We start from the raw sequence: 11,178 nt of genomic DNA on the forward strand, positions 1-11,178 counted from the left end.
AAATGAAGGCACGAAAAGAAAAGGTAGGTACATGTCAGTAACCCAAAAACATAGACATCCCTATGTCTTAGAGGACACTGGGATATTGACCATTAATAACTGATTATGATAGGTATTACAATACTTTGAAATGACACCCCAGGTGTTTGAAGTATACTTTAAGTAAGGAAAAGTATCTTCCACCTAGGCGAGCCACTCTCTTGACTAGGGAAACATTTTTCAAATCCTATAGACAAACACGCAATGACAAAGCATAATATCAATAATTTCTTTAATACAGTAATTGTTTGAGTTACATGTAAGGCTTCCGTCCTTGCCCTTCATCCCTTCCTCCATTTCCTTCTTTGTTCTCCGTGTTCTAACTTTCTGTCAGAAGCTACCTCACAGTCTTCTTTTTATCAAGCTAATTGTGTCACCTACTTGTTGAAACTCTACGTGTGCGGCTCTGTCTGAATGTCAAGGCAGTATTTACTACATTCTTCCCACTTTCTTAAATCACGTGTTGTAATGTGCTTGTCCTTGGATGACTTTGCTCAGAAGAAACTGACTGATCTTTCTCTGAGTGTTACTCCGGGTCACTCTGCAGACTCACTCGTGTTGTGTCATTCCATCACATGCCTTCTGTCATTAATATGCAAATCTAGGAAATGAAGGAAAGAGGCTTCAGCAGTTAAATTGCCTCGAATCAAATTAAGAAATTATTGTGGGTACGTTTTGGTTTCTTAACTGATGGATGCGTGGCAGGATAATTCACTGAAAGATTAAAATGCATTTCTTCCTGTTTCCTTCTAGTGTTCATAGTTCTGGGCGCTGGCCCTCACTGCAGGTGCTTCTGGAAGGGCAGAAAGCGGAAGCTCGTGGAGGGCAACACCTCCACCAGCCTTTTACAAAAGTCGGAACTCACTGGATTCGATGTATTCTGTGCCCTGCAGAGGGAAGAAACTCTTTCTGTTATTTTCTTTCTTCTTTCCTTCCTGCCTTCCTTTCTTCCTTCTCTTTCTGTAGTGAGATCATAAGGTACAGATGTATTGGAGACCCGCATGCTCACTTTGGCAGCCCCTCTGGAGGAATCCGTGTGGTGTAATGAGACCCCCGTGCTTTGTGGCAGAGCAAGAAGACGCTCTGATTGAGCTGAGAGTGTGCTCCTGTCTGGGGGTCACAGGCTCGGAGAATTGTGTGATCAGCGGTAGCCAGGATGGGCTCAAAACACAGGTGGGTCCTTCTCCCTTTTGAGTACCATTCAGGCCTTCTAGACTCTTGGTGTCTTAGAGAGGGGAGAGGGACATTGGTACCCATAGAAACAGAATTTTCTGCTGATCCCCTCAGAATGGGGATCCCAAATAGAATCACTTTAAATTAGGGAGATGGTTGCATTGTGGTGTCCATGAATTGAGGTTTGCAAATGCATGTCCTCCACAAGGATCTGTCATAGAAGAACAGCACTGTCCTGGCCCCACGGCCACGAGGAAGTGGAAGGTCTTGAGACAAAGATACCCACCTTGGAGATTCTACCCACCTTTGAGAAAATGTATGTGAAAATCTGTGTAAGTATAAAGCGCGAAAAGTGATTATAATTTTAAAATAAAATATGTGTCAGGTATTGCTTGAAGGACTTGGAGTCAGAATTCCCTATGAAACAGTACTCAGAAAATTGCTTTAGAGATTTACATAACTGATTTCCAAAACGGAATTGTAACCCGAAACATCATAGTAGAGCTTTAAAACAATTTCAGGGGGACCTATATGCACTTTGAATCTCACATTTGTCAATCTCCCTGCACTCTATGAATGTTCTTCATCTGCTTGAGTTTGGTCGAGCCAATGAAATGGCCATTTTGTTGGACAAAAACTATAGACTCTCCGTGATTTCATATAGTTTTCCTATATTAGTGAGAAGACTTCTGGTTTCTGGTCAGACATGGGAAGAGCTTGCAACTCCTCACTTCTGTCTTTACAGGAGAAAAGCTGGGCAAAGTAAAGATCAACAGCTCTTCTTAGATCCGTCAGAGGATCAAGGTCCTAAGCCAACTGTTGCCCCGAATACTGGAGAGAGGGACAGGTAGGTAGGTAGAGTCACAGTTTGCTTTGAGAGTTAGAAACTCCTGCTAAGACTGGGCCCCCCAACACTTTCATGAATTTGACCTCCAGGAGCTCTGACAGGTTCTCCTGTGAAGACTGAAGAAAAATCCCCTGTGTGTCTCGCAGAGTATTTTGAAATATACCCAGAGCATTTTGTTCTCCTTAACAAAGAATGCCCGAAGGGAAACTATTTTACCAAAGCTTCACCTATCAGCCTCACCCACTCCAGCTCCCTCACTGACAGACTGAGACCCAATCACAGGATTATAAACGCCTCCCCCACCCCCACCCCTCGCCGCCACACCAGCGGGGCTTCAGTATTGTGATTGGGGAGTACCACTAAAGGACTGCAAGCCTCAGACTCTATTTAAGAGTTTTTAGGAAAACCAGAAGACAACAAGGGCCACAAAAGCAAGGACACTTAAGGGAATTTTAGCCTCAGACACCACAGCTAGAGCAAAGAGCAAACATGGCCTAACTCCTGGCCAGATAAACATAAGGCCTTACACGAAGGCCTCTGTACCTCAGCTCTTTTTATCTCACGTAATGGGAGAGGCTCTGGTAGTCAGGAAGCACTCAAGGACTATCTTAGAGGTGACAGTGGGGACACACTGTGCACCATTTCCCCAGCATTTAGATGCCAGTTACCCACAGGCTACGTGCACCATTGCAAAAAAGTCCCAAAGAGACATCACCCAACTTGAAGGATGTCCACCAAGTTCTGGGATCACAGATTAGCAGTATGGGGAGGATTCATCTAGGGCTGGTCCAACCCTCACTTGCAGGTGAGAAAACTAAATTCTAGAAAGGACAAGCACTGCCCTATATCGTATAAATAGTGGGAGAGTTCCATCTAGAGTCGGCTTTCCTCTCTGAAGACATGTATGTGCAACCAGCAAATTGATTAAACAGGCTGGACTCTTGGGATGTTCACTTAAAGCTAAGTTTATTTTTTTGTCTCCTGCTCTTCCTGTATATTTGCTCAGTGGTGGAAGTTTCTTCCTGACCTCTGAATGAAAAAGACATTTACTTTTCATCAGCAAGTTCTCAAGTTTAGTCATTTATAGTGCCCAGGCCTCCGTAATGAGCAAAATTTCAAATTTGACTCAGAGTAAAAATCTCACGCTGTCCCATCCTCCCGTGCACACACCCAAGCCCGGGCTGCTGAGGCCTGACCCCTCACAATGGGAAGGGAGGGCTGGGTCCGGTCCCCTTCTCTTTCTGCTGCAGACATTTCTGACCCCATCAGGTTGATGCAGGGAGAGCAAGAAGTGGGAAGTTTTAAGACGGTTATTTGCTCTCTGAGTGCCGAAACAGTTGAAGTCTGACTCTTTTCCCTCCTGGGAGCATTTCTGAGAGCTTTCTGAGGACCCTTCCCAGCCATCGGCAAACATTTTCTATAAAAGGCCAGGTAGTAAATTTATTAGGCTTCGTGGGTCATACAGTCTGTCTCCGCTACTCAGTTCTGCCACAGATAAGACATCAAAGAGAGGGTGTGGCTGCGTCCCAGTAAATATGTCTTTACAAAAGCAGCCAGCCAGCCTGTGGGCTATAGTTTGCCAATTCCTGGGCTCTCCCACCTGGGGCAGCTCCCATGGAGGGTTCTCTCGCCCTGGGCAAATGGCATTTATTTTGTGGTTGCTCACTCCCCTCTCAAGCCTGTGGAAAGAGGACAGCACCTCTAGCTTCTCCTCTCCTGAAGGCTGGTGCTTTTCTAGAGGCCCCCTGAACAGGTTCAAAGGCAAGACTTCATTCTTTCTCTTCAGCATGGGCTCACCAGATCAGGTCAATGGGAAATGCTCATGAATTGTTTGTCTACTCAAAAAGCTGAGTTGACCAACCCAACAATCTCCTTCACTCTGCCATCAGAATAGATATCTGGGCACTTCTGGACCTTACATTCTTCAGTCACGAGTCAGATCCAAATCCACTCCATCTAATGCTGGGACACAAGGCTTCTAAGTGGTCCTTCCCAGCCCCCATGCTGCTTGGCGTAAGAGGCACGGGCAGAACTTACAACACACTGGCAGCAATCTCCAAATAAATAATCTCCACAAATCCCTTCAGTCTCCAACCACACAACTCTTTTGGCCCTTGGCATAGGTGAATTGTCTGACATAGTTTAAAATTTCCATGGGATTCTATATCTCACAAGTCACCCAGCACATGGCATCTATCATCTTCCTGGGTCAGACAAACCAAGACAGGAGGTGCCCATTTTCACACTGTGTGAATGAAGCCCCCATCCCAGTCTGGTGCTCAGCAACCATCCGTTCCTATGTTTCTCTTCCTTCCATCTGAATTCCAGTCCCCCAGCATGTCCCACACTGAGGTCGTCTCTTTCCCTAACACAAATGTTTATTTTTATCGTAACGAGGCTCTAGAAGGTGTGATGAACACACAACAAGTTAATTCATGCGAGTTCACAATCTCCCGCTTTCCCCCCTGCACGGATTCAATGGCGGGGAGGAGTGGGCAGAACAGGAGAGGACAGATTTGAGGGGAGAGAGGAGAAAGACACAGTGAAGAATAGTTGTGAGGCAATTATGTGGAGGGAGGAAAGACATGCTGGGGGTGACAGGGCGGCTGCTGCAGTGAAAACTCTGGGGGAGGAATTTTTGGGTGCTTGGCAGTATGCGTTACACACTCCGTGAAACCACTGAGCCCCCCTTTCAAGAAAACTTGTAAGAAATATCTGTATTACTCTTGGGATGTTTCTGGAAGAGTCTGCACTTGTTATTGTCAGGGAGGATTGGTGTCAGCAGAAACAGGCTTCAAGGGGGCTGAGCTCTACTCAGGCCGAGTTCCGAGTTGTTTGAGAAATACAAGTATGGACACTAGATTTTAGTGCCCGTGTACGTCTTACCAGTCACCTTTAGGGAGGGTATCCATGTGGCCCAATGGATCCTAGCAGGCCCTGTTACTGTCTCCTGTCCCAGCACAATAACAAACAACACTGTCTTTCACTCTCAAAAGTGTCCTGGTTTGGCTGACACATGGTATGGCCGCTCTTCCGGTAACGGACAGCTTGCAACCCTATTGATAAGGCCGCTCTTCCGGTAACGGACAGCTTGCAACCCTATTGCGGTGCTTCTCAATGCTCACAGTGCTGAAGATTCAGACACGTTTTCTATTGTGAAAAAATAGGAGTCATCAATTATTTCTACTGACAAGAGCAATTTGTGACTTAAAAAAAAACTGCTCCAAGAGTCGGTCACACATTTGATCCTCACAGTCTGGGGAAATGAGGAGTAATTTAATCAGCCCCTGTTGCAATGGAAGGGACTGTGATTCAGCATAAATTGGCCCGAATGCTGCTGTGGCTCATCAGCCTGGAGACGCTTCAGCCTCAGTAACGCAGGCAACCGATCCTGTCCACACGATCCTAGCTCCCTGCACAAAGACCTCCCTCCCCTTCCTCACAACCACAATACTTGCGGGACTTTCCCAATAAGCAGCTTGTGTGCCACATACCCCCAGAGACGTCTGCCACGTCCTTCATATCATACTCTGCCTCTCCCTGGTCCGGGGGAGCTGCCTCCCGGGTACTTGAAGGAGCCACATTCTTGCCATAGCTGATTGAGTCACATGTAAGGCTCTTTGTCTATACCAATGTGCCTCCCTCGTTCCCCCACTGTGCACCCCCACCCTGCTGTCCATCCTGGGGGGGGGGGCGTGCAGCAGAGCTGGGCTCGACGGAGAGGCTCAGAGAAAGGCTCTCTGCTGGCCACAGTTGGTCACTGGCTGCTACAGCAGCAAGCTCGTGCAGGGGGGTCCTTCATTTTCTGGCTCTTAATCCTTATTTCTGTTGGAGCTCCAACCAGGCCGAAGGGCTTGGTAGGAAACTCTGTGTAATTTTTATTCTCTTCTCTCCCCTCTCCACCCACTCTTTTTGGTCAAAACAAAGCTCCCAATCACATCACTCCACGCACATGGATACTTGGTGAGGGGCACGCAAACTTGGAAAAGTGTCCGATACCTCACTCCATCCTATCACATCAGAGTTTTTCTAATAATTAGAACTATTTGAAAATAGAATGGCGTGCCTGGTTAGGTCATGATTTGTCCATAATACCAGCAATTTTCAAGGACTACCTGGATCTGGGTGCTTCTCCAGACTATTATAGGAGTCCCTTCATTGAGTGAGAACTTCAATGTCAAGGCCACCAGGATACCTGCAATTCTGGGTCTGCTATTCTAAAATTAAGCTACTGACTATCCACAGACAGACTTCAGAGATGTGACAAATTTTGTTTCAATCACGGTGCACGGATTAGATCATGTGACTTATAAACAGGAAAAAGAGAATGGACAGAAGATGTATTTTCTAGGCAAAGACACCCTTTTGCTTACATGATTATGCTTCTCCCCTCCCTCTTAATTTATTTTTTTTAAAAGATTTTATTTATTTATTTGACAGAGATAGAGACAGCCAGCGAGAGAGGGAACACAAGCAGGGGGAGTGGGAGAGGAAGAAACAGGCTCATAGCAGAGGAGCCTGATGTGGGGCTCGATCCCGTAACGCTGGGATCACGCCCTGAGCCGAAGGCAGACGCTTTAACCGCTGTGCCACCCAGGCGCCCCCTCACTCTTAATTTAATTAATACTTTGGTTTGAGACGAGCCATTCATTTCAGACCCTTTATACTCTTGACTTACCTACTTAGACCTGAATGTCAAACCCTTTTATGCTATACTTTATAACAGCGCAGAGGCTGTCTGCAGTGGCCTGGTGATGGATGAGCCCAGCCCCTGCCCTGTGGTGTGTGTGGCAAGGTGCCTGGTACGCTCCACTTCCCCTTCAAGGAGATGGGGTTGGGAGGTCTTTTATCACTTCCTACTTTCCCGTCACATACTATTCATCAGGGCAGGATAATTGACAGGATGTATACCGAGTTATGAGTAATAGTCTTTCCCTAGCAGCACCTAATCTTTTATTTGGTTGCCGTTGCCATATCATTAGCATTTCTTACCAGGGCAAGAGGTCTGCCGAGCGGAAGAGCTGGCAACCGTGTGAGGAAGTGAAGGCACAGCAAAGGTTACTACTTGATTTCCATTTGCAGAAAATGCACGACTTCGGAGAATCGAAGACATCCAAGGCAGTCTAAATAGTTTTTGAAGGCTTAGTCACACCCTCACATTTAAAAATATAACCTTACGTAAGCGGGGCGTATGCAGACCATATGTGATATCCAAACCCGTTCACTCCTCTGCGAATGAAGGAGCTGCGTCCAACCCTGGTGCTCTCCCTCCACCTAGCAGTTTGCTAGGCACTCAAGCGTTATGAACACGGAGATAATGAATTCTAGAAAATGTAACCATCAAACCGCCGTCATTCAAATGTGTTTATGCATATAAATATTTGCATTTACCCCGCAAAGACCATATAGTCAGATATTAAAAAATATATATTTCCTTTTACCTGCAAATAATCTAGGAGAGTGACTCTGCTCTGCTGGGGCAGAGGGGCATGAAAACATTGCCAGCCGAGCCAGGTCTGGCCAACTGGTGCTCCTCTGCCTTCCGGAACCTTCCCCGTTCCATTCCCCCATTCCCAACCCCATTTCCAAAGCTCTCCTCCGGTTTGTAACTTCACAGTGAGGCTTTTTGGAATTTTGCAGCTCTTTATGTGGTTCTATAATGTTTTTGGAGAAAAGCTAAAGAAAAAGAGAGGGAGAGGAAAAAGAGAGGGAGGGAGGGAGATTTCATTCCTTGTCTCTTTATTACCGTCTTTCGCCTTCCCTGATTCTCTATCCTTGCTGTCTCTTTAAAATTATTAAAACCACCTTAAGTCTAAAAATACAAGAAAAGCACATATTATGATTCACTACTTATGCAAAAATATTTATTTATTAGCCAGCTGGTGGGACTGAGGCCTACTACCCTGCACATTTTTTTCTCCTCTGGCCTGCAAGCTTCTATCCCCGTTTGGGTTACAGCACAGGGTAATACCAGCAGCACGAGAAGCAGCCTTGGAAGACCAAAGTCTGAATTCCTGTCGAGCTATGAATTCCCCATTTCATTTCTGCCATGCAGATTGAAGATTTATGCAAATACACACATATGTAGATACACATATTTTTATGTGATGATATTGTCGGTAAAAACTTCATTCCCTTCTTTTGCTTTATTCGGTATAAACTGGCAGAGATTTGTTTTGCCCCAAGTTTTCCACAACTAACAGAGTTGATTTTTTGAGGGCGGAGTAATATAGTTTATTTTTGCTTTCAAATAAACAACCGACATTAGGAAATCGAGGTGTATCGTGTGTATAAGCCTGCGCCCCCGGAGCGGGAGGCAGCCGCTGCTCCTCGCTTACTCTCTGTTGTGTGAAGAGATCATCTAAATCCCTTGAGTGACTGTTCAGCTAAAATTTAGAGTCTCTTAATCTTATATTTGATGCTAAACCAAATAGGCCCTTAGGGAAGAATTAAGAACAAGCCAGACAGCATAAAATTCTTATTTTGTTAAATTTGAAGAGTCTCTGTTGCACGAGCTATGACTGGAGTGAGAACTCTGTTAGTGTATATACTGTCTGCCCTTGAAAATAAAGCGCTCTAGGACCCAGACAGACTAAAGAGATTCAGTACTTTCATCTTACTATTTGCCATTCAGAGTATTGCCCTTGCAGAACCCAGAATGTCACTGAGATTAATAGATAAGGTCATGCCTCCAAGACCACAATGAATCAAAACTGGGGTTGTGCGGGGTGGGGGTGGGGGGTAGGGAGAGGAGAGGTGAGTAGCAAATCTTGACCTAAATGCCATGAGCTTTCTTTTGTACTCGCGAGTCTTGGATTTTGTCCACAGAACACTAACATTATCCAAACAATAGAAAATAGAGAAGATTCGTCGGTAATTAGCAAAGCTTTAAGGAAAAAAAATGAACATGAATTTCTAAGAAACGAATTTTTTCAACACTAACTCTTCTCTGGGTTGATACTGTCATAACTTAAGATATGTTTTCTCGTCTCAGAAAAATTATTTTTTGTGAACACATTTTTCTTTTTAAAACACAGATTCTGCCTAAAGTCTAAGTTGAAATGAAAGTAACCCAAATCCTTCTCCATAAGGCTCGTTGAATTTTTTTGTTTTTTAAGGTCACATGTACAGTAATCACTTGTATTTATTGCTCTTGCCACAAATTTTCCCCAAGGATTCTTTGGGGTTTGTTCCTACATTTATTTGTGAATAAGATTATTTCTCTTTTTTTACAGTTCTTCTGTGTGGATATAGTTTTGCTAGATGCTTCAGTAACTACCAGGCCCCATCATTGCTTCCAGACGCTACAGCAGCTTTTATTCAGCACCAGGGTTCTGGTGGGGACTTGCTGCCTCTTTGGGACACCACGCTGCGCGCATGGGGGCTGAGCCACACTCCTGCTGGGCACTGCCAGGCTGCTGGGTGCTAGTCTCTGCCCTCCTGTGGGCGCCACTGCTTGCCCCGTTCACTTTCCCCCGGTCACCCCAGAACCCACACACGAGGCCCTGAGATACTGAAACCTCAGCTTGGTTGGGGGGGTTCTGAGTTGTAGAACGTTCCTTGGAAAAGTGGGAGAGGATCTTTACCTTCCTTTTAGTGCTATACACCTATAAACTGGTCTAGAAATACACACCCCAGTGTTCTGTGAAACAGTTCTGTATTCACTTACCATTACTTTGCTCGTAATCTGTTCGAAATGAGATTCAGGCCTGAATGAGTCCACGGGGCTGCAGCAGGAGACGATCTGGAAGCTAAACACAGCCATCACTCAATCTCTAGTTTTATAAGGAGATCTGCCTGCTCCTGTTTCTATTAGGATCGGTTTTCTGTATCTGTAGGTTTTTCTTTCCCAGGACTCATTTTGGTTTTCATGTAAAAAGACTGCTACTTACCCAGGCCATGTCTGAGTCCCAAACTTGGACTTCAGGGGGCATGACACTCCAGGTAACGCAACCCTCTCTGGCGAGAACAGGAAGAGCACGAGGCAAGAATTCTCCCAAACCCCTCAAGGAAACTTATTCTTTGTAAACTTCTGTTATAATACACGCAAGCCACTAATTCCTATCCACTGCATGCAGCCATTCTTCACTTCTCTTCTCTGTGCCTCAGTCTCCCCATCTGTAAAGTGGGGATAATAAGAGTACTCAACGCAGAGGGCTTCCGTGAGGCTTAAATGAGTTAATAGTTTCGTGCTTAGACAAGGGCTTACAGGGTGACTGCTATTTAAGTGTTAGCTATGATTATTTCCCTAGCTTTTTCGGATTCATTGTGTCATATCCTGTATTTCATTAGCTAACACAGTGGTTTTCACAGGTGACCTAAGTTTGTTTGCTTTTCCCTTTCTCTTTTTTTATTTTTGTCTCCCTACTTCCCTTGTGAGGATTTTCCTTTAAAACATCCTTCCTGCTTTTGTTTCACTTGTTTCCTAGGATTCCTGATAGGGTTGCTTTCTCATTCATGTAGCTGCTGATCTCAACTCAGTTTTCCCTTCCCGCCCCAGGCAAAATGAGAAGGCAGGCAGCGCTTGAGAGTCAGAGCAAGGACAAGCACGACTGGTGCCCGGGGAGGCCGGATCTAGGAGGGAGGGACGTATTAATTAATTACCCCAGAGGAGGAGACGGAGGCGGCTGAAAGCAAAGCGTGCCAGGCTTCCCCAAGTTCAGGGACAGGATGAGACTTTCAGACCTGAGGAAGGTCAGCAGGTGGAAGTCCCAGCCCCGCCCCTGCTTACCGTGAGCCCTGTGTGCAGCAAACCCAGGGCCGCTCAGCTGTGGGCTTTCTCCAAAATCAGCGTGCTCCTCCAAGCCAGGGCCTTGGGCCTCGGGCCTCGGTGCATTCTTTCCTTCTTCCCGGAATGAGGGCCACCTGTCTTTGTGGAAACCGTGCTCAATCTTTCAGGTCCCAACTCTTGGCCAAGAGCCCTCCCGCACCACTTCCTTGGTGGCACGTGGTTTGTTCTGCTGTCCTTCCCTCGTGCCACCATCACAAAATGTACTGGGGGTCCTCGTGATGCCACGGGAGCTTTTCCCTGAATGCCAGCGGGATCCCCGGCAGGCTGGGACTTGGGGTCCCCAGGCCTGCGAAAAGGTTTGGCACACAGTGCCCACTCAGTCTGGTGG

The 11,178-nt window shown here is 46.0% G+C and overlaps 1 long non-coding RNA gene across 1 annotated transcript; it reads right to left on the reverse strand.

Annotated features, from left to right (window-relative positions):
- Positions 1-271: 271 nt before the first annotated feature.
- LOC148107641 (uncharacterized) lies at positions 272-10,256 on the reverse strand. Its single transcript, XR_015721950.1, has 3 exons — positions 9,952-10,256; positions 9,729-9,810; positions 272-926 (listed from the first exon to the last, which is right to left on the reverse strand). It is a non-coding gene; the product is annotated as an uncharacterized LOC148107641 (long non-coding RNA).
- Positions 10,257-11,178: the final 922 nt, after the last annotated feature.

Source organism: Ursus americanus, chromosome 27 (genome assembly GCF_024610735.1).
Source record: "Ursus americanus isolate L20-20 chromosome 27, mUrsAme1.1.p, whole genome shotgun sequence".
NCBI lineage: Eukaryota > Metazoa > Chordata > Mammalia > Carnivora > Ursidae > Ursus > Ursus americanus.